Below are 23,782 nucleotides of genomic sequence, written 5' to 3' on the forward strand. Positions count from 1 at the left end.
TCATCCCACATTCCCTAAGAAATTAGCCATTGCCATTAATAGCTGATTTGAGAAAACTTGGATCATTAATTGACAATTAAGTCTCTGCTGGCATCCATTGATTTGTTGGCTATTATTGCATTAAAATAGAAAGCCTTTGAATTGTTATTCACTGTGTACGTTCCTGCTGCATCTCAAGGAATAAAGTGGTTTATGACCAGTTTGACCTCAATATAGCCTCATAAAGAGAATCTATTACAAATCTCTTATATTTTTGAGCTTGAGAAAAAGCTGAGTAGGATCACCTGCTGCCACTCTAAGGATTCTAATGTGACATGATATATAAGCCAATATCTCTTCCCTTATCACTACATTATAATTCTTTCAATTTCACTATCATTCCATGGAACATGAAACTAGAGCTGTGAGACTATCCAAAATATAGGCAAGAATAATCCTCACTGACTTGGAGAAAATCTAGGGAATAAGACAGCACCAGTAAGCAAGATCTAGTAAGAGGTTCCCGGGACCATAGACTAATATCTCTTGCCAGTGCCTGTGGTGGTATTAGTAGGCATTAGAATATGTCCTTGTCCCTAGTAAGGGGCAAGGCATACACTAATAGAGAGGGGTAAAAAGAAACCTGTTTTAAATCAAAGCCTACTTGCTAGAAAAGCAAGAGAGGTGGCATCAGAATGGAAATTTGGGCTACATACACCATTGAAGCAGGAGAGGCATAGTCTAGAGTTAGCAAGGTAAATAAGTTGAATTATGTACAGAGAAAATAAATGGATAGATGGATGTTTGTTTTTATTTGCATTTGAGAGGGAAAGCTGCAAAATAGTTAGGGTCTGTCTACAATGCAGTAGGGATATGCAATTGTCAAACATGTAGACATACCCTTTAATGTAGATAGCTTGCTAAAAATAGCAGTGAAGCTGTAGCAGAACAGGCTTGTGGGTTTCTACTGATTTCTACCCGCTATGCTGCTGTGGCTTCGCTGTTATTTGAGCAAGCTAGCATGGATATGCCCACGTGTGCTACAGTTACACCTCCTGATTGCAGTGTAGACATACCCTAGAGTGCTGGCAAAGCCTGGAAATATTTGGTCTCAGATGTGAACAAGCCAAATAGTCTAGGTGTAGCCCTCTGCCCTAAATAACAGCCTAAACACTGCTTTTCTTGGATATTTTTATTGCTTTGGGGCCTCAGTGCCTACTCATCTGTGTCATCGTGGGAGGGGAAAACAGGACCACATCACACTGAATTGCTCAAGTGTTACATAATGCTCAGGCTCTAACAAACCATTTGTCAGTTCTCCAAGCCACATCCCTTTAATACATCTGGGATATGCATCTCTCAAGGTGAAGAGCCTTTTGGAAATCAAGACATTTATGTATAGACACTCATATTAGCCACTTGCTCTAGCACAAGGGAGAAGACAGGAAAAAGGAGGATAAATGTGGCTGACAATGTTTTCTTCTTCCCTGCTGGTTCAAAGGCACATATATAAGGTACTTGCAAAAGGTGTCATTGGCAGAAATATCTAAGAGAACATTGTTTGTAGGGGCAGTGAAGAAGCTCTGGTGCAGAGAGCTTTTTCCTCTCCCAAGGTGACTTAGTTGCCTGCGAATTCTCAGAACTCAGAGGTGATTCCAATGCTGAATCATTTTTCTGGCTTAATAGAATGTGGTCAGTCCCTACTGACTCAACATAACACACCAGTGTGTGTTGTAACAAAGAGCAAGTGTAATCAGCATTCCAGAATATCAAATGTAACTCAGCCTCCTCCCCCCAAACAGTACCATGGTTGGAACCACTTCCACACCAAGCATAGGGCAGACAGGAATTTCCTATCTCACTGCCACACTATGTATTCACATGCTGCTCAGAAATAGCTCAGAAATGCTTTGGGCATATTTCAAGAAGATAAAAAGTTGGCTGGTATTCTGTAAAGGATGGGTCCAGTGAAGTTCTGATTGCTGCCTTAGTATCTCATTGAGCAAAGACAACACATCTTGATTTAGCCATTCCTTTTTTGGGGGTTATCCTGATCCATTCAAGAGGCTACCTCACAATGTTTCAGAGAACTGATACTCACTGTTGTGGAGCAACAGGCCTTCTAAACTGGTAGTGGGTGAATTAGTGCCTATTTACTCACCTCCTCATTCTCTATAACTGCCAGTATATTAACTTTGTTCAGAGTTCCTAGACCAGGCTATTTAGGACTTTCTATTTTACACAGTAATCTGGCTTTGGTGGGGGAATATCTGCAGCTGCCTGATTTAGGGAATTCAGTATCCAATTTTTCTTTTGCACAGTGAGTATTCCTATCCATGTTATATTGTGAGTATTATGTCATGGGAGCTTAAGGATATTCTTTCCTTTAGCCTGGCAATCATTTCCGAAAAGGGGGAGGGTTCTTTTTCTTGCCTGTTGCTTGTTTAACAGGCAGAGAGCCACCTAGGGTGAGTCAGCAACTATTCCCGCCACAATTTTTTTTTCATATAAAGACACAAAGCATGCCATTGGTGAGAACAAGCTTGTGGAAGGAAGACTGTTATAAGGATTGGAGCTAAAGCCCTGTAAAAAGATCTTGAGGAATCACAGCTTAAGCTTGATTTAGCATCTCAGTACGTAGGTACTTGGAGAAGAATTGAAGCCAATTCAAACAAATAAACTAACCCTTTTTCTTTGGTGAGTTGTTTAGCTTCTTGTTTGTGTAATAGAAGCCATATAAAAAGCTTTGTGGGTTTTTGTTTGTTTGTTTGGGATGATTCTAAATAAATCTTGATGTTTACTATGTTTTCTAAAGCTTTGTGAATCTGAATAAACCATCTGCAATTTGGTTTCCCAGAGACACACAGATCCTGTGTCTAGTTACTGACTTATAAAGATGAAAGGGAATTGTACTTGTTCGAGAGCTAGCTCGAATCCACAGAGGTATGTAGGCACCTAAGTCTCCTATGTAGGTGCACAAGTCCCAGTTTGAGCTCCATTACTGGTAGGTACCTAAACTCAGCACCCCAGCTTTCAGGGTGAAAGTTCCCTATGTGTTTTCCTCTTGCAACCACATTGCCTCTCTATGTTCCTGGATGTCTGTCTCCTGCCTAAGCCTGAGCAATTTATGAACTGTGGGAAGATAGATATTTGCCTGCCTAAATCATGGGCACATCTCAATCTGGTAGCCATGCTCAGAGGCTGCCTACTGGATTGAGTTCCATTCAAAATCCAGCCAAAGAAAGAGGTGGTGGTGCCCATTTAATAAATTTCAACCCAGTGCTTAAAGTACTCATCTGGGATGTGGAAAACCCAGGTTCAAATTACCCCTTCCTGCCTGAGAGGATTTGAACAGGGGTCTCCTACCACTCAGGAGAAGTGCTCTAGTCACTGAGCTTTGGGGTATTCTGATATGGAGCTTCCTCATTCTCTCTTGTTGAAGCTGTTGAATTGTGGCTAACTACTTAGAGAGTGAGTGGAGCAGGGGTCTGGTGTCCAGGGTTTCCCACTTCCCAGTTGGGTGCCTTAACAACTGGACTACAGAATTATTCTTTCTCTCTCTGGCCCAATGACTGTTCCATGGTGGTAAATATTTACCAGTCTCATTCCTGTAAGAAATGCCTCAGCACCTAAACCACCCGACTCCAGGCAATGCATTCCCATTCATAAATTGCTGAGCAGATATAGGCACCCCTCTGCAGCCTGGAATTAGGTGCTTCTCTGTGAGAAGGCTGGGGCTTAGTACACATCCCCTCTCATGAGCATCTCTGATTGACTAGCTTAGGTGGCTCCCTACCTAGCATGCTGGCTTTTGTGGATCATAATCTAAGGTGCCTATCTCTTGCTATTCATTGTAAAAGCCTACTCACTGAACTCAGGTTACATGAATCATATGTTCCTATGCTTTTCTAAGAGCCTAAACATTTTGTGTCATGATGTTCAGTGTTTAAGTCCCTTTATGCTGCTTTTGTATTCTATGGAGGGAACACTCCTCTTGTTGGGTACTATCATGACAGAAGCCAGAATTCAGTCCTGACATCCACCAGTCCAGCACCCAGCTGAAGGATGTGTTATCATCATCACACAGCAGACCCAAGTCTTGCCTCATAATATACTGGAATAAGATTATGGTAAGAACTGTATCTCCCTCTTACTTCTATGACCACTGTTACTGTAGTACCTGAGCAAACCACAGTCTTTAATGTATTTATATTTATAAATGCTATTATCTCTATTTTACAGATGGGGAATTGAGCTAGAGAGACATTAAGCTCAAACTCACACAGGAGTGGAGTTTGGGGTGAAGCAGGGAATTAAACCTGAGTCTCCCAAATCTCAGATTTGCAGGCTAAATACTGGACCATTCTTCCTCCAGTTATTACCTCAAGAGCAAGACAACCAGTACTCAGTAGCTCTCAAACTTTTTTACTGGTGACCCCTTTCACATAGCAAGCCTCTGCGTGTGACCCCCCCTTATAAATTACAAATACTTTTTAAAATATTTAACACCATTATAAATGCTGGAGGCAAAGCAGGAATTGGGGGTGGAGGTTCAGCTCGCGACCCCCCATATAATAACCTCATGACCCCTGAGGGGTCCCAGCCCCCAGTTTGAGAACCCTTGCAATACACCCATCATCTCACCACTACCTCCCTCAAACAGGCTCACAAAAATTACAAACCTGAATTGCAATGGGACTTTGTAAATCAATAAGTCTTAAGTGTGAGAAATGAATTGAAGGCAACAATATTGGTTTGGAGAATAAAGCAAGCTAAACAACATGAAGGGGAAGGGTACAAAATGTACAGGAAAGGGCTATTGGGGGTTCTGGGTTTTTTGGATTCATGTTATGAAAGGGAATCTGGATTGACCTAGCTATACAGAGCAGATGGAAGAAAACGAAGACTGGCCATTTTCTATTTGTCATATGCTAGGAAATAAAAGGGGACTAGGCTGCATAATACAAAAAGCAAATCTGCATTCCTATTCTAATGGGGCACTCTCCCAAGCTCAGTGAGTTGAAACACTTACAAAATGTGTTTACATCATGATGAGGCACATTTTAAATAGTGAATTATATTCTGTGCTTTCAAGTAGTGGAGGGACTGAATCAAAAATACCAAGCTCTGCTTATTAAACAATAAAACAAAGCACATTTTAGTAAACTATCCTACCTTGAGGGTACAGTCAATTACATCTGCTATCTGTTTTCTTCAGCTACACATTTGATTTGACAAACACCAGAATATTACCTCTGGATAGGTTTCAGGATGAATGTCTTTTCTTGGCATAAACCAAAATGCAAGGCAAAAGTGCTAGAAACTAGATATTGGTGTCTGCTTATAGTTAACTCATGTAATTGGTCTTGCACAATTCATAGCCTCTCAACTGAAGGTTAATTTACATTGACCTAATCTGTTTATTTTTCAGTAAAGTGGTGCTGTATAACTTCTCAGCATTAGTGGATCAGAGGATACTTTTTCTCTTGTGACTCATCCGTCATTCTGTATCTTGCCAAGTGGACCCATTTGTTTCTGGAAAAGACACCAATAATGCATCATGCATGTGAGCTGAAAGGGCACAGTCTATAATATTTTCATTAAACTATAGATTTTTGCAGCAAATTCATTTGTCTATTAAATATAGACAAGCTATAGTGAATAGTCTTTTAAATAGTGTAGCCTTTATAAAGGTTTTCATCTTTGACTTTCTATAGGCCTGATTGTAAGCCTCTTGCATTGGTGAGCAGTTATTCACACGGTTAGTCCCGTTGACTACAGTGGAGATACCCATGTGACAAAATTCTAAATCCGATACTCAGCTGGTAAAGCTTCATTGAGGCCCTTTGTCTTTAATTCTTTTTGAAGAGACTATCTATTGATAATACAGAAAAAAATAATAATTTACAAATTGAAATGAGGAAAATGACATGCCATTTTTTCATGATATGTAATCGGATTGTGCACCAAAACAGGTAAAAATTCAAAGGTTATATATTCCAGTGTATCAGTAGGTGCTCAGTAGGAGTTGAATATAACACTGCACATCTCATGCACCATTCATGTAAGGATCTCAAAGCACTTTGCAGATCTATTTTTCTATATCACGCTTCTTTTCTAGATGGATAAACTAGTGCACAAAGAGGCTAAATGACGTGTTCCAATCACAGTAACTCATTTGCAGCTGAAGAACTAGAACACTGAACTCCTGGTTCCTTGAGCTCTGATTAAGCTGGTACACTGGGGCTCAGAACTCATAGATTTCCTTTTATCTCTACTAATGTCTAACAACTGTATGATCTTGGATGAGTTACTGAGCCTTTATAAGCCTCAGTTTATCAAAGTGCAAAATTAATATAACATGCATTGACCTTTCACACCCAGATTTGAAAACGTTGGCATAAGTTACAAGCTTGGGCTCCAGTCTTACAAAGACATGCACTGTGACTAGTCCTAGTGAATTCTCCATGCATAAAATCAAACATATACTTAAGTCTTTGCAGGATCATGCACCTTAAAACCCTGCTGAACAGAACCAGCAAAGTATGAAGTGAATTGGTTACTCTGCTCTTCGAAGGTTATAAGGTATCGGGCCCTGAACTTATGTGGTTTATTTTAAGTATATTAATAGCCCCAATGAACTCATTGGTGCTCCTTCCATTCTTAAAATTATTCCATGTTCATAAGTCTTTACAGGATTGGAGTTTTAGACCATTATCAATTAAGGTTCACATTTGGCTCAAGTTATGCTTAAATCAGAGTTTTTGTTAGAGGTGTTCCTAATGTCTTACAAGATCAGGTCTGGATTTAGTTTCAATTGTTTACATTTAATTCAGAAAAAATGCAGATTTGGTAATTAAAGACATTATTCCCTATGAAAAGCAGAACACTTTGACAAAAGGATTTTTCTTTTCCTACCAAGGAAACTTTTTATAAAACAGGAACATTTTCCAGTGTGGGTGCCCACTTCTTTTGCATGTACCCTTTGCTTAGGAAAAGCCTGAAGTTGTAACTGCAATTGACATGTGCAATACAAATATGGTAATTTCACACAAGTATCTGATTAGTGGTCACTGATGCTGGTTTTGCTTTTACAAAAGCAGCATGTGCATGGTTTTTATTTAATTATTTTTAGACACAGTTTAGTTGTTTGTGTTTGAATTACTATACTGGATCAGACATGAGGTCCATTGAGTCCAGAATCTGCCTCTAGACACTGGCCAATAATAGATGCAAGAAAGTATGGTACAAGATGTTCCTGAAGTTACTTGAAACATGTTTGGGGACACTCTGTTCAGTTAATAGACTTTCATGCTTATCTTCAGTGATGAGAACCCTTTAGATAACATCCACCACTAATGCTAATATATTCCGATAGGATCCTTTTAGCAATATTAAAGACTTCAGAAAGAAAACCTCTATCCTGTAATTTAATCAGCTTAAGGTGTAGATGATCCTTCCTGAAACTCATTATCCTTTAAAGATGTTGATTATAAAACATAATTGTTTTATATAGTTATTCTCACGTCCAGAGATTTGGGGGTAAATGGAAACCCAAAATGAGATTTCAACAAGTCATGACCATTATAAGCTTTTTTTTCTTCAGAGCCTTTAATCCACAATGTTGTGTATTTCATGATCACATTTAGATTGAGGACTGGATGAAGGTACTGTTTGCACTGTGCAATATTTTCAAATTGGTACAAAAGAAACATAACTCCCCCATACAACCAACAACCTATACGTTTATGGTGTTCCAAACTAACCACCTCTCTTTGTTTATTTTCAATCACGCTTCACAAATTAGTTTTTTTGTATAAGGATTCATAAAGCTGCAAAATAGTGTTTTCAATAAGAACATGCAAGAAGAAACACTTTAACAGAGGCCAGGTACAGTCACACATTTTATGAACCATTTTCTGGTACTCATATTAATTGACATCATTCTGTATATGAGCTCTCATTTCAAATGACTGCAGGCAGCAATGTAATGCATACTTCTCATAAAAAAATCTTTTCCCACTCTTGGGAGTAGTATTAAACATTTGAAGGACAGAAAATTCCTAATCCAGATGAAGCTGCAGAATTTAGAAATAGTAAGGATTCTCTCCTTGTCTTGTAAGTAACAATCAAGGGCCATTTTCTTACCAAACAAAAACATTTTTCTCTTTCTGTTTCCGTGTGTATAATATAACAAGTATTGTTCAGTAGTGACATATTTAAATTAGGAGAATAAAGCATTTATTTCATATTTGGCAAGATGTCTGAGTTTATTGGGTTGCTAAATATTGACTAATGATACTTTGCAAATAGAAGACCTGGTCAAACAACATGAGCTCTTGTTTGTAAAGTTTTCATCAGACTTGTTTTTCTACTTACTGCCAAAATGATTTTTAAAGAGTACTTTACTTGCTAGCTATTGTAGGGTACATAAACTTTGGACAAATTTGACTTTTTTTAATAAAAGGAAGAATCTTTTGAAGCAAATTTATATTTTTCACTTTCCAGTTATATTTTTAACAGATTCAATTCCATGATCATACCCACAGTCATTTCAAGTTAATCTTAAAAAAATCTGAATCTACTTCTAAACTAGGGTGACCAGATGTCTCAATTTGATAGGGACAGTCCCGATTTTTGGGGCTTTTTCTTATGTAGGCACCTATTACCCCCCCACCCACTGTCCCATTTTTTCACAAAATAGGGTGCTGTCTGGTCACCCTATTCTAAACTGATATTTATAGGTAATCATATACAGGAATGGATCTTGGTAACTGGGCAGCCAAAAGGTCAACAGGATAGGACATAATAGTACAGTGAAAGCAACTTAATTGAATATTTAATACATGCAAATATTTAAATGAATATAGTGAAATAAATCAAGTCATTTGCTCTATCAGTCCTACATGCAGATTAGAGAGACAAGGTGGGTGAGGTAATATATTTTATTGGACCAACCTTTCTTGGTGAAAGAGACAAGCTTTTGAGTTTGTACAGAGCTCTTCAGGTCTGGGAAAGGTACTCCGAGTATCACAGTTAAACACAAGGTGGAACAGATTGTTTATTATAAGTAGTTAATACATATTCAAGGTGAAGTAGCCATTTAATACCTCTGCGGTCATAGGACAAAAAAGGAGGTTTAGTGCCTTACAGATTGTTTACAGCATAAATCAAGTATTTTTATTAAGACCATGATTTTTAATGTCTAGCAAAGTTATGAATTTAAACTCTGAGGCTCCTCTTTTGAAGGTGTTGTGCAGGTTTCCTTTGAGGATGAAGACTGAGAGGTCAGACATAGAGAGAAAGCTTTTGTGAAAAGTGTTCACCCATGGGTGATGTGATGTTTTTGTCTTATAGTTTTTTTCCGTGTAGGTTCATTCAAGAGTGTTGGGGTTACTAGGCCTGCCTGAGTCAGAGTTCTTCCATGTTTTAACTCTGTTCTTCCATGTTTAACTCTGATCGACCTTAACAGCCAAGGACAGGAATTGGAATGTGTAAATAGCTAGTTAGCAATTACGACCTTGCTCATTTCAGGTACCAAACAATAATGATGAGGTTTGCATGTTTCTAGCTGAGGAAGGGGTAATAAACTAAGGGTAAACAGGACCAAATAACTGTTTAGAGAGAAGTTACTAACAAACTAGATTTATAGCCCTAGAATGATTTAGTTACTTAAATGTATAAACATGCCTTTGGTAGAGAGGGAAGGGGGAGTGTGTGTGTGGGGGGTGGTAGAGAGGGGGAGAGGGGGGGGCTTAGTTGTAAAATGTATAAAGAAGAGAGAAACTGTTTTTGCTGGTGTGCTCGATTTGAGACTTGCCTGTCTCCTTGCACCACTTTGAGATCTCAAATAAACTTTGATTGTTTCTCCACCCCGGTATGTTTATTGTTTATTGGCGTGAAGCACTCCGGGCACCGAACCTCACTGTTGCTATCCTCGGGCCCCTGTGCCGGCAACAAGAGCATAGTGATTGTCTGGTTTCACCCACATGGTTGTTATTGGGGCATTGACTGCAGGGGGTGAGGTACACCACATGTTGTGTTAGGCATTAGTAGGATCCATAGATATTGAATGGAGTGGTGTGCAGAAATTGAGATGGTTCTCAAAAGTATGAGGGCCTTCTCTTGGCTTCTGAAGGGATCCAAACTGTGCTGCCTGTGTCAGTACACTTACAAAACAATACAAGTAAAATTAAAAATGACAATATTGAATTAAAGTCACTGGGAGTCAGAATGTTCCATTGAAATCATCTGGTCTGACTTTCTGAATAACTAGGCCACAGAATCTCACCCTGTAACTTCTGCATCAACCCCTTATTTTTGGTTGAGGTAGAGAATATATTTTAAAAATATGTCCAATCTTGAAGACTTCAAGTGATAGAGAAACCACCATAACAACAGATAAATTGTTCCAATATTTAATTACCCTCACTGTTAAAAATATGTGCCTCATTTCTAGTCTGAATTTGTCTAGGGTTGGCTACCAACCATTGGATTTTATGATGTCTTTTTCCACTAGATTAAAAAGTAATTTACTAACAGAAATCTTTTCCCCATATAGGTACTTGAAGATGGTGATCAAATTACCTCTATTCCCTTGAAACTCCAAGGATTCTTACTAGTGACAGTGAGGCATCCAACATGTGTCCCCTAGACTGGAATCCCCCATAGTAACTGATTTTTCTTTGTATACATTACAGATGGATGCTCAAACAGCTGCTCCCCAGATTGTCTTATTTAATGTGATGGTCTGCAACAGACTCCCAGCAGAATCTCATCTTTTGGTTTATTGGTTAGGATACTGATCCATGAGTTCCAGGTTTTGTGCTTCTGAATTATCAATAACTCCAAAGCCAGGTAATGGCATTTTTGATGTAGCATTTTGTTTCTCTCTCCCTTTCTTCCCCTTCCATCTCTCCTAAACATCTTGTTATCTAGATCTGGGGAATATTGCAAAAGCCTACATTCATTCAAATAAACATCATACATTCTGCATGTTTCAGTAGCTTTGCAGAAACATTAGTGAAGATATGATAATTTTGTTTGCAAAAATGATTGAGGCAGGAAAAGATGTATTGAATGCATGTGTTACAAAGTATTTTCAATGGAAGTGTTCATGCAGCCATCTTGAAAGCTCTTTGTCCATTGTCCAATCAGTGAGCAGGAAAAAAAAATCATGAAATGTAAGAGACCAACCACAGGCATGACTATTAATTACAAACAGGAAATACTAGACATAATGGATAGTTCATGACCCAGAGGCCTATTTGATAAAAAACTTGCATAAACTCTTCAGTTGTTGAATATTTTTGAATTATGAAGTAATTTTGAAGAATTTAAAGTTTAACAAATAATTCATAAAAAGGGATACATTAATTACAAAATGTCACTGCAAACAGCTCTCCTGCTATAATGCTAAGAGCCATATTAATTTCTATGCTGAATATCATTAGAAAACACAAGGGAAAAATAGAAGGAGAACACTAAAGACAAGCTAGATCATTGGCTTAGTGGAGCGCGAGAGAATTTAAGCTGAAAAGCTTGCCATTTGGAAAAAGAAATAGTGTTTGTAAATACTAGAGTTATATGTTCACTTTGATGTCAAAAAATAACTCACGATGGCAGCCTTTCAGTTACTAACAATTGAACTGATGTTTTTGTTTTATTATATTTCATGGGAAATATTTTTGAAAATTCTTTCTTAAAACAGGCTTTCAACTGTAATTCCTTGTGTCTCATACAAGCAAAAGCCCACCCAGAAATTTAACATAAAAACATTTCTCTTCTTAGAAGAGCAGACCAGCTAAACCCCAAAAAACCTCATATAAAACATACATTCATGTTTCTGAAATATGTTGCTTGTTAGTTCAATATTTCCTTTGTTCATTGTTGGCTTTCTGGGATTGTTAAATTAAGTGATCCTGATCTCCTAATTAAGAGAATTATTGTTAATAAGCCAAAACTACTTAATTATTTTTTCTGCCTAACATTTCCTTGCATCAAGGTATCTTTATCTGAAAGATATGTAAAATTGCCAATATTGTTTTGTACCCTACATGCCATCAAAAGTAACTCAGTATTTAGCAACAGTTTGGGTATTTTTTTTTTATTCTTGTTAGTTTTGTTGTTGTTGTTTGTTTTTGTTTTATGTTCACTTCCCTGTGGTGCTGGACAATTTGCAGACTGTCTGATTTTAAAATGACCAATGAATCTTAGCAAGCTATTGTAAACAATACGGCAGACAACAAGTAATTTAAATCAATGAAGTGCATTGCATCATGGGTTTATGACTAAATCATTTAGGGAACAGGTCATGATCAAAGACAGGACAGAAAGGAAGGTGTACATTTCAGGATCTTCTTTGTTTCTTGTTAGATAGGTATTATGTCTAACAATGTATTACGTAATAATGACCTTTCTGCTGCTACTGTGTTCCTAATGCTATCATTATTATGAATAAATAGCTATTTAATTTTTTTTTAAAGTTGATACTATGATATATGGGGATATAATTTTAGTACATCTCCTGATGTCATGCACTAGTGTTGCACTCTCAAAATTATACCCGTTGTAACTTATAACCTTCAGAAAATGCATATGTTGGAAAATTTGACTATTGTGCCAAAATTATATGTCCAGGTTCTTATATGAATATTTACTAATGACACTAAGGGTCTAATTCATTGGAGAAAAGAGAGTAGGCAATTTGTAAATTTTCCATCTCCACAACACACAAACACTATCTAACATCCAGAATTGGGCTACGCATTGTGTCAGAGATTAGATGACTTTAGTGTCTTTCTTTGGATGAGCTGGTCTTGTAAACTGGTAAAATTATGGCACTGGGAATATAAAGTTGTACATGGATGAGCGCCATCATTCTTCTGTAAAAGAATGTTTTGACATCAAATAAATTGCTCTAACAAAGTGTCCCCTTCTCTCTAACCATATTTCGAGGACTGACATGTACTATAACTTAATCTCAAATACATGAATGAGATGAGACATAGTCTACTTTAAGAGCTGACTCAATATTACTCTATTCATATCAAATCTGTGGGTTTTGACCCAAGGAAGCACGTGCCCTTTGCTAATTGACTTCATATGGACTATGCAATGATAAAAGAAAATGTGCATGCTTATCACCAAACAGGTATAGTAATTGAAAAATGGGACAGAAAAATCACTATAATTTTGTCAGCTTTTCCCATTTCCGTTGCTGTTGACATTTGAAATGTGAAACATTTAGAGAAGCTGTAATATTAACAGTGGTAAAAGTAAGTTAAGGGGCTGAGTACAGAATGAATGGATTTATGTAGCAGCCTTGACAAAAAAGTTGTGGGGCACTTATACTTGACAGATATGTAAACAACCTGATTCTCCTCTCTTACCAGTTCTTCAAGAGTAACTCCTTTGGCTTCTAAAGAGTTACCTCTGATTTACTGTTACAAGTAAGAGCAGTATCAGGACCATAGTTGTTTAGTGCAATTTTAAATGTTGAAACAAACTTTTGAATAGTGATAGGAAGTTACTTCCATTGTCAAAGAGAATAATTCTAAAATATTCCAACTCCCAGGTTCCTGAGTTTAAAAATAGGTCAAACTAAATAACCAACTGACTCTGATCTTTTTAAATGACTGCTTGCACATGGTACGAAAAAATGAGTTAGTTACACTAATACACAACCATTATGGCCCTGATCCAAACTCCACTGAAGTCAATCAGAGTCTTTTCATTGACTCCACTGGGCTTTGGATTGGGCCCAAAATTTTTTGAAGAAACTTGAATATGAAATTTCACAGAGATGAAGATGTTAGGGAGATTCCCAAACCTGAGCTGGCTTTTGTAGGTGACAAATCTGAGGAACTGTCACAGATTGAAGTGTCACTAGAGGAGGTTTTGGAATTAATTGATAAACTTAACATTAACAAGTCACCGGGACCAAATGGCATTCACCCAAAAGTTCTGAAAGAACTCAAATGTGAAGTTGCAGAACTATTAACTATGGTTTGTAACCTGTCCTTTAAATCAGCTTTTGTACCCAATGACTGGAAGATAGCTAATGTAACGCCAATATTTAAAAAGGGCTCTAGAGGTGATCCCGGCAATTACAGACCGGTAAGTCTAATGTCAGTACTGGACAAATTAGTCGAAACAATAGTAAAGATTAAAATTGTCAGACACATAGAAGAACATAAATTGTTGGGCAAAATTCAACATGGTTTCTGTAAAGGAAAATTGTGTTTTACTAATCTATTAGAGTTCTTTGAAGGGGTCAACAAACATGTGGACAAGGGGGATCCAGTGGACATAGTGTACTTAGATTTCCAGATTTCCAGAAAGCCTTTGACAAGGTCTCTCACCAAAGGCTCTTACGTAAATTAAGTTGTCATGGGATAAAAGGGAAGGTCCTTTCATGGACTGAGAACTCGTTAAAAGACAGGGAACAAAGGGTAGGAATTAATGGTAAATTCTCAGAATGGAGAGGGGTAACTAGAGGTGTTCCCCAAGGGTCAGTCTTAGGACCAATCCTATTCAACTTATTCATAAATGATCTGGAGAAAATAACCCCAACTATACATACAATATGATGGGGGCTAATTTAGCTACAACGAATCAAGAAAAAGATCTTGGAATCATCATGGATAGTTCTCTGAAGACGTCCATGCAGTGTGCAGAGGCGGTCAAAAAAGCAAACAGGATGTTAGGAATCATTAAAAAGGGGATAGAGAATAAGAAGGAGACTATATTATTGCCCTTATATAAATCAATGGTATGCCCACATCTTGAATACTGTGTACAGATGTGATCTCCTCATCTCAAAAAAGATATACTGGCACTAGAAAAGGTTCAGAGAAGGGCAACTAAAATGATTAGGGGTTTGGAACGTGTCCCATATGAAGAGAGATTAAAGAGGCTAGGACTTTTCAGCTTGGAAAAGAGAAGACTAAGGGGGGGATATGATAGAGGTACATAAAATCATGAGTGATGTGGAGCAAGTAGGAAAAGTTATTTACTTATTTCCATAATACAAGAACTAGGGGTCTCCAAATGAAATTAATAGGCAGCAGGTTTAAAACAAATAAAAGAAAGTTCTTCTTCACCCAGCGCACAGTCAGCTTGTGGAACTCCTTACCTGAGGAGGTTGTGAAGGCTAGGACTATAACAGCGTTTAAAAGAGAACTGGATAAATTCATGGAGGTTAAGTCCATTAATGGCTATTAGCCAGGATGGGTAAGGAATGGTGTCCCTAGACTCTGTTTGTCAGAGGGTGGAGATGGATGGCAGGAGAGAGATCACTTGATCCAATGTAACTTTTTTTTAAAACGGGATTAATATGGTGAAGCAGCTGAATGCCAGTATGAATGAGATTTCCATTTTGTAAAGTCTTCAGTTAGGAAATATGATGGAGAACACTTAGAAAAAGGTCCCAATTCACTGCTGATGTAAATGCACGTAACTCCACTGAAGTCAATGTTTCTGTGTCTATTTATACCAGTAGAGAATTTGGCTCAGAATTGTTCCAGTACAACAGTCTTGACAAATTAAAGGCATTTGCTAACAATTCTGGATCCCTGCAATAATGTTAGTGTGGTGATATTTAATAAGTGCTAAAAAGGGGTCATATGAACAGACCAGAGAAAGATACAAATTCCTTTATAAATGTTAGTTGACCATATAACATTGAAGCTTTGAATACCTGAAGAGAGCATCTAAAGACTATGTTCAGAGTTAATAGGGTAATAGACTCATTATATGAGCAAATGATAGCTCAATAAATGCTATCCAAACTTTTTTATTTTCACAAAATGCTGTGACCTTTGAAGCTGGCTATCACAAAACAATAATAGTCAATGCAACATAGTAATTGGATGGAAGAGCTAAATACATTTGGGTATCAAGCCTATAACAGAGAAAGCACAGCCTGTTTTAAGTAACATCATCTAGAAAACAAAGAGTTCCTAAACAGACCCATGAGGACCAGTAAGGCAATGAGAAATTGGATCTCATCTGAACAGATCTGCACAAAAACTATCAAAAGCAGAAGTATTAAATATGATTTAAAACAAGGTACAACACTGCTTAGGAGCCCAGCGATAGACTACAGACATATTAAATGCTGCTGAAAGCCCAATAAAACTAAGTGACAGAGATCCTGAATCAGTTGCAATCAATAAATCATTATATACCTTTAACAATGCAGTTTCCATGCTATGATGCATTCTAAAGCCTGACTGAATTTTTTTCAAATAAATCAAATGGAGCAAGATGAGTTTGTAATTGAATATAAATAACTTTTTCATATACCTTTGATAAAAAGCATAAATTGGAAACTGAATGAAAATCAAACATATTGTCAGTTATTGAGAGAGGTTTCTTCAAAGAATTATTAAGGCTTGTTTAAAATTTGATGGAACAGTTCTAGTTTCCAATGATAAATTCACTGTTCTCTGAGTAGCCTCAGCAGGTAAACACTCCTTTAGCAGTCAAATAGGAGTTGGAACTTCTAAAGTGCATGCTGTTGGCCTCAGGCCTTGCATCTCTGAAACAATAGGTGACACAGATGCCTTAGAAAAAGGTACTTCATATCCCTGAAGGACAAGTTACAGAAGTCTTGGAAGGAGAGGAGCATAATAAATGGAGTGAGTTAACTTGTAATCTGCGCTCAAAATTGAAAGCCTGTTCAAAAAATAGTTATAGAAATTATTACAAACATCCACTGAAGGAATTAAGAGGCTATTAACCAACATTTTTGCATTTAAAAACCTGTCTATGGTGCTAAAAAGGGATGCAAGATGACTCCTCCCTCTAAGAATAATACTTGAGGATACTTTAACGGAATCTTTGCAATATTCTAACATAGGTGATTTCAAGGCCTCATAAATTATAGTATATGCAATCTCATCTAACAACTTGGGGCTTGCAAGCCTTGTGGCTTTATTCTTGGTACCTTCTGGGCAGAAAGAATTGGGCAGAACTACATTTCTGCTAAATTGGTGTGGCATCTAAAACAATATCTGTGACAGGTAGAAAGAGCAAGTTGCAGCAATGATCAAATCTAGATATAACCCTAACATGTCAGAGGTACAGTTTAGGATAAGAGCTAAAGCAAGTAATTTGTAGCACTGTGTATTGTACAATAAAATCTCCCATTAATAGTGCACATTGGTGCTATTTTAGACAAATACTCTGAAAAGTAGAACAAAAAATATCAGACACAAACCTAGAAAGGTACACAAAAACAAGAGAATTCCCAGAGTGAGCAAACACTAACATTGATTTTTTCTTGAGCACGGGTGTTCTCAACTTCCCAGACTACTGTACTTCTTTCAGGAGTATGAAGTCCAAGCCCTGCTGCCCGGGGCTCAAGCCTGAGCCCCACTGCCTGGGGCTGAAGCATGTAAATTAGCTTTGCAGGCCCCCCTGTGGCAACTGCCATGCTTGCCATCCTCTAACGCTGGCCCTGTACTTGTGAACCCCCCATAACCAATACTGCAGCCCCTTGGGCTTTGTGACCCCCAGGTTGAGAAACACTGATCTAGATGATTTACCCCCGGAAGACCTTTGCATACCCAAGGGGTATACGTACCCCCAGTTGAGAACCACTGATCTAGCACACGAATGTACAAGTTATATGCTGGATTGTTTCTTCAGTGTTTGTGGGCATGGGGGGAAGGAATCTTCTCCCTATGCTGTGGTGCTACATTTTAGGGCTGGAGTACCATCATAGCATCTTGCTTTCCACAGAGATAGCTGGAAGATCAGTGTAGTCGCTATTGACTATTTCCTGACCTGTCCCAAATCACAGCTGTGCTCTAATATTCAAGGAACTCCAACAGAAGTGGACTCTGAGTTGTATGGCGAGGGCACCTTCTGCCCATATGCTCCCTATCCTTCCTCTACCTCAGCTACATAACAAACCCAAAGTGGTTTGTTACTAAATGGCCTCCACATTTGTGGAGGGGATAGGATTTTCTGCTTTTGTACTCAAAAGCTGATTTAATGAGAGCAGATGCAGCCACATTTTTATAATGAAAACAACTAATAATGAGAAGGAACAGAAACCAAAAGAGTAGAGAAAACCCTTAATCTGATCCTAGTTAGGTCCCAGTTATTCAGAGAATATTAAAATTTTGCTCCAAAATTAAATAATTAATAAGTAGAGACATTTGCTTCATTGACTTATTTACTTAGCATTGCAAACTCTCATTGTAGTTCCTTGATCTAAACAAAACAGTGATCAAATCCAGTCAATATATTATTTTTTTTTTAAATCTCAGATGGTCATTAAACTAGTCCCTCTCCCTTAATTTACTCTCTTTCAACTGCACCACCATATATAAATTATGTCAATTGAGTTACAATGATTAGACTACAAAATCTAATGCCTAGAATGGAGAGAGAAATTAGGGAAGACTTGTACACTGTTACATGCTTTAAACGTAAGGATTTCTAATGATGGAAAAGGCCGTGGGTGAAATCCGTGTCCCATTGATGTCAAGGGCAATTCTAGGCTCACCAGTTTCTCATGAGAATACTTCATTTGAACCGAGCAATAAAACACACATCACCAGCTTAAATTCTGTGATCCGCAAGTGAAAATAACAATCTTACCTTCATCACTAATTATTATACTAGTCATAACCACTGGAACTGCTCTCCCTGGACATTATCAGCCTAGATCTTCCACTATTGTTTTCACTCAACGAGTCAACACACTTGAAAAAAATCACTTTAATATGCTAGTCCCCTGTTCTTCGGGGAATACTATTTTTATAAATTATCTCAGAAAGGTAGCAAGGTCTGAATGTAGTCTGTTCAGTGGTGGCCATTCTTTGCAGAGGCCCTCAAACCTGAATTCTGAATGGATTTTATACTCACTGATTGCACTAGGGACTTTAACCAAGAAATTTTCAGGCCAGCTACTGCTCTTTAATTCTGATTGTATTCTTCCTCCTTTGTGCACCTCCAGTCAGGTATTTCAAATGTCTGATTCTCCCTTCAGCACCATTACCACTTCTTTTAACAGTTTCTGCCAAAATCTGTTATCTTTACCATTGTTCTTAACAATAAGGCATTCCATTTCTAGGGCTCTCTCATCGGATGATACTCTAACCATGAGCCTAAAGGACCTGGTCTGTTCCATCCCTCTGTCCACGTCTGGCACCAGGCTATCCAGCTAAGGAAGCTCCCTTTCCTATTGAATCTGAAGCCTATGTTCTCAACACGTGTAATCTATGCTGGATGACTGCCCTTTCCCTTCAGCTATGGATAAAAACCAGTATGTCAGTCAGAGAAGCTTATTTCATCATTATACCCATCAATAACCTTTCAATTACCAAAACAAGTTGACCTCCATTCTAACTTCACTGGAGGTTAGATGTCTGGGTCCAAGCCAACAGATGATTGGTGGCAAACATGGCTATATGCCACTATCATGGCATGTTCCCATCCAGATTTCAGAGCTGGATTAAGACTGATTTGGGCCCAGCACAATTTAGAGCAGCCTCAATACTTCTTTAAGTTATTGCTGGCTGTAAAAGCACCAAGTGGCCAGTCCAGGAACTGGTAGCAGCTACAGTTTAGTAGTCCTCTCCCCGTGCCCTCTTCCACTCATCTCACCCTGGAATTGCAAGAGGGGGTAGTGTCCAGCTGTCTATGCCACTACAGGTTTCCCATACAAGGGAGGAATCCCCAGCTGACCATATAAGCAACCTTTAAGTCTTTGTGCCACTGGAGTGGAACAAAGCAGATTTAACAGGAGTTACTATTGCCAATTAGGTAAATGTCCCACCTACATTAATGCCTCTCTCCTATGTTCTCAGCTGCTCAGTTCAGTGAGGCTCGGCACTTCTGCTACTACCCTTCTGCTTGACTACACACAGTTCTAATCACTTGGCTTGCTTAACATCAGCCCTGTCATCACTTTTCTGGGCTCCTTGCCACTCTACTTGGATAGTAACAATAACTTATAAAAAATAGATCTAAAATTTTTGCTCAGACTTAGTTGGTGGTCACATCCAATGTTCAGAATGGGAGAGCCAGGGTCTGGGAGAATAAAGTTAGTAAAATCTATCGTTACTGCTAATTAAATGAAAGAAGTAACCAGCAAAGTGAAAATGCAGCTATAAATATATGTCATCCTGATACAAGGTCATAGCTTGTGATTTTATGAGATGCTGAGTGACTTTAACTTCCATTGAAATAAATAGGAATCATGGGTACTCAGCACATCACTGAAGGCACACAACATTGTGCAGTGTCAGTCTCTCAATACATCATCGACATAATGCCACAAATTCATCTCTAGTTTAACTCCACTGGATATACTGATGGATACCAGGTATGAATTTGGCCTGTGACTAATGTTTATGAATGTAACATAATGTAACATTATTAATGTCCCCACAGTTCAACCACAGTGTGGGGAAAATGAAATTAGCAACTTCCCCTGCATAAAAGATCACTGCACCAGTTTGCCCAATATTATGGAAAGACAGGCCAACATGCTGGAGAGTGGGAAGCAGCTCCTGGAGTGCTCCATAGTTGCGACAAGCAGAATCCCAGAATGAATTGGGGTGCTTATGAAAGTAATCTGACTTCCTTTCTTACCCATGGAGGCTTTTGCGGTTATATACCACAGTTAGAAGTGATTTATAGGTATAGGTGGTCAGAGAGCCCTGAATGTCTTCAGTACAATTTAGCCATCATTGTTCTCAGCTGAAAACTAGTTGTTGGAACTTTGAGCCAGTTCTGCTGCCCTATTTCACTCTAGATTCATAGATTCATAGATTCATAGATTATAGGACTGGAAGGGACCTCGAGAGGTCATCGAGTCCAGTCCCCTGCCCGCATGGCAGGACCAAATACTGCCTAGACCATCCCTAATAGACATTTATCTAACCTACTCTTAAATATCTCCAAAGACGGAGATTCCACAACCTCCCTAGGCAATTTGTTCCAGTGTTTAACCACCCTGACAGTTAGGAACTTTTTCCTAATGTCCAACCTAGACCTCCCTTGCTGCAGTTTAAACCCATTGTTTCTGGTTCTATCCTTAGAGGCTAAGGTGAACAAGTTCTCTCCCTCCTCCTTATGACACCCTTTTAGATACCTGAAAACTGCTATCATATCCCCTCTCAGTCTTCTCTTTTCCAAACTAAACAAACCCAGTTCTTTCAGCCTTCCTTCGTAGGTCATGTTCTCAAGACCTTTAATCATTCTTGTTGCTCTTCTCTGGACCCTTTCCAATTTCTCCACATCTTTCTTGAAATGAGGCGCCCAGAACTGGACACAATACTCCAGCTGAGGCCTAACCAGAGCAGAGTAGAGCGGAAGAATGACTTCTCGTGTCTTGCTCACAACACACCTGTTAATGCATCCCAGAATCATGTTTGCTTTTTTTGCAACAGCATCACACTGTTGACTCATATTTAGCTTGTGGTCCACTATAACCCCTAGATCCCTTTCTGCCGTACTCCTTCCTAGACAGTCTTTTCCCATTCTGTATGTGTGAAATTGATTTTTCCTTCCTAAGTGGAGCACTTTGCATTTGTCTTTGTTAAACTTCATCCTGTTTAACTCAGACCATTTCTCCAATTTGTCCAGATCATTTTGAATTATGACCCTGTCCTCCAAAGTAGTTGCAATCCCTCCCAGTTTGGTATCATCCGCAAACTTAATAAGCGTACTTTCTATGCCAATATCTAATTCGTTGATGAAGATATTGAACAGAGCCGGTCCCAAAACAGACCCCTGCGGAACCCCACTCGTTACGCCTTTCCAGCAGGACTGGGAACCATTAATAACAACTCTCTGAGTACGGTTATCCAGCCAGTTATGCACCCACCTTATAGTAGCCCCATAATAGTAGATGTGCTACTGTGGAGGGCAGTATCACTCTTGCTTCTCCAGAAGGGGGTGGAAAAAGTTGCCACTGCTGAGGGGTGCTTTTCCTTCATGATTTCACTCCTACTTACTGGCATGGTGGCTTGTCAGCCATGGAACTCTGGCCAGGATCTGTGTGTCTGGCCCAATATGTATGTGTGCCTGAAGAAGAGCTCTGTGTAAGTTCAAAAGTTTGTCTCTCTCACCAATAGATGTTGATCCAATAAAAGATATTACCTCAATCACCTTTGGACTTTTTTAGGCTATTATAGAGGAAAACCCAGCTGTCCTAGAGAAAATGTAAAAGAATCCAAGAGGATAAGAGAGACGTTTTGTGTGATATGTTTGCCAATTATAGTGTGTTTAGACATTTATTATATGTTAATACTAGATGTTAGAATACTTAGTAACAGAGTCATAGAAATGTAGGGCTGGAAGGGACCTCAATAAGTCATCAAGTCCAGCCCCCTGCCCTGAGGCAGGTCCAAATAAACCTAGCTCCTTCCTGACAGGTGTTTTGTCCAACCTGTTTTTAAAAAACTTCCAATGATGGGGATTTCACAACCCCCCTTGGAAGCCTATTCCAGAGCTTAGCTGCCCTTATAGCTAGGAAGCTTTCCCTAAATCCTGTTTGCTAATGATTAAACCCATTGCTTCTTGTCTTACCTTCAGTGGACATGGAGAACAATTGATCACCATCCTCTTTATAATAACCTTTAACATATTTGAAGCTTCTTGTCAGGTGCTCCCTCAGTCATCTTTTCTCAAGACTAAACATGTCATGTTTTTTAACTTTTTCTCATAGGTCAGGTTTTGTAAATCTTTTATCACTCTTGTTGCTCTCCTCTGGACTCTCTCAAATTTGTCTATATCTTTCCTAAAGTATGGCATCCAGAGTTACAGACAGTACTCCAGCTGAGGCCTCACCAGTGGCGAATAGAGTGGAACAATTACCTTTTACATACAACACCCCTGTTAATACACCCCAGAATATTAGCCTTTTTCACAACTGCATCACTATGTTTACTTGTATTCAATTTGTCATCACAAAATCCGCAAGATACTTTTCAGTAGAACTACCACCTACCCAGTTATTCCTCATTTTTAGTTGGGCATTTGGTTTTTCCTTCCTAAATTAAGTACTTTGCGCTTATCTTTATTGAATTTGATCTCATTGATTTCAGTGTATGGCAAGCACTGAAACCCGAGTACAGTACTCATTAACTGGTGCAAAAAAATATGGGTCATGTTGGTCAAAGTGATCCAAATATTTAAGAAAAAGGTGAATGATCATCCATCAAATAATTCATTGTACATTAGCAACTAACTGAGCTAACTTCTTGATCGCACACTTCACTGTACGCTGTAGTATTTTTTCATCATCATGAGGCCATCATTATTATATAACCTTGATATATGAAAATGTTACTTATATGAATAGAATTCAGGTGCTCTTGGTTTTGCCTTGCACTACTGATAAGAGTTTATTTGTGTTCTATTTTTCTTTTTGATGATGAACTGAAATTTAAGAATAAAAAAAAAGAAAGAGGAAAATGCACCTGTGATCACTTGGCACAGCTTTTTTGTCAAAGATATCCAGCCAAATGCATAGTGAATGCTCGTTCAGAGTCTGTTCTTGTGTATTGTCAAGATGAGCCATTTTTTTTCTTTCCCAAGGTTGTCTGGTACACACTTGACAAAAAAGCTAATATGTACATTCAAAATTATATTAAAACATTCCCAGTTAAAAACACCTTAATGATATATAAAATATTAATAATCTGACTGTGCTTCTCTTCTCTTCTGAAGAGCATCACCTTGTATGTCCTCAGGCTGGCAGAACGGCTCAACTTTGCTTTATGATTCTTATACCCTTAGAGGCCATACACCTGATCTGACAAGAAAAAGGAAATGT

At 38.4% G+C, this 23,782-nt stretch overlaps 1 long non-coding RNA gene across 2 annotated transcripts in view; it reads left to right on the plus strand.

The window, feature by feature from the left end:
• Positions 1 to 2,087: 2,087 nt before the first annotated feature.
• LOC117879197 overlaps positions 2,088 to 23,782 on the plus strand; it is a 28,595-nt gene continuing 6,900 nt past the window's right edge. Inside the window, exons 1-4 of one of the 2 annotated variants that reach the window (XR_004646197.1) lie at positions 2,088 to 2,299; positions 3,996 to 4,109; positions 5,411 to 5,545; positions 10,680 to 10,836. This is a non-coding gene — a long non-coding RNA (uncharacterized LOC117879197). The remainder of the gene's footprint in view (positions 2,300 to 3,995; positions 4,110 to 5,410; positions 5,546 to 10,679; positions 10,837 to 23,782) is intronic. The other variant, XR_004646196.1, reaches the window with a different exon arrangement.

Source organism: Trachemys scripta, chromosome 6, assembly GCF_013100865.1.
Source record: "Trachemys scripta elegans isolate TJP31775 chromosome 6, CAS_Tse_1.0, whole genome shotgun sequence".
In the NCBI taxonomy this organism is placed as follows: domain Eukaryota; kingdom Metazoa; phylum Chordata; order Testudines; family Emydidae; genus Trachemys; species Trachemys scripta.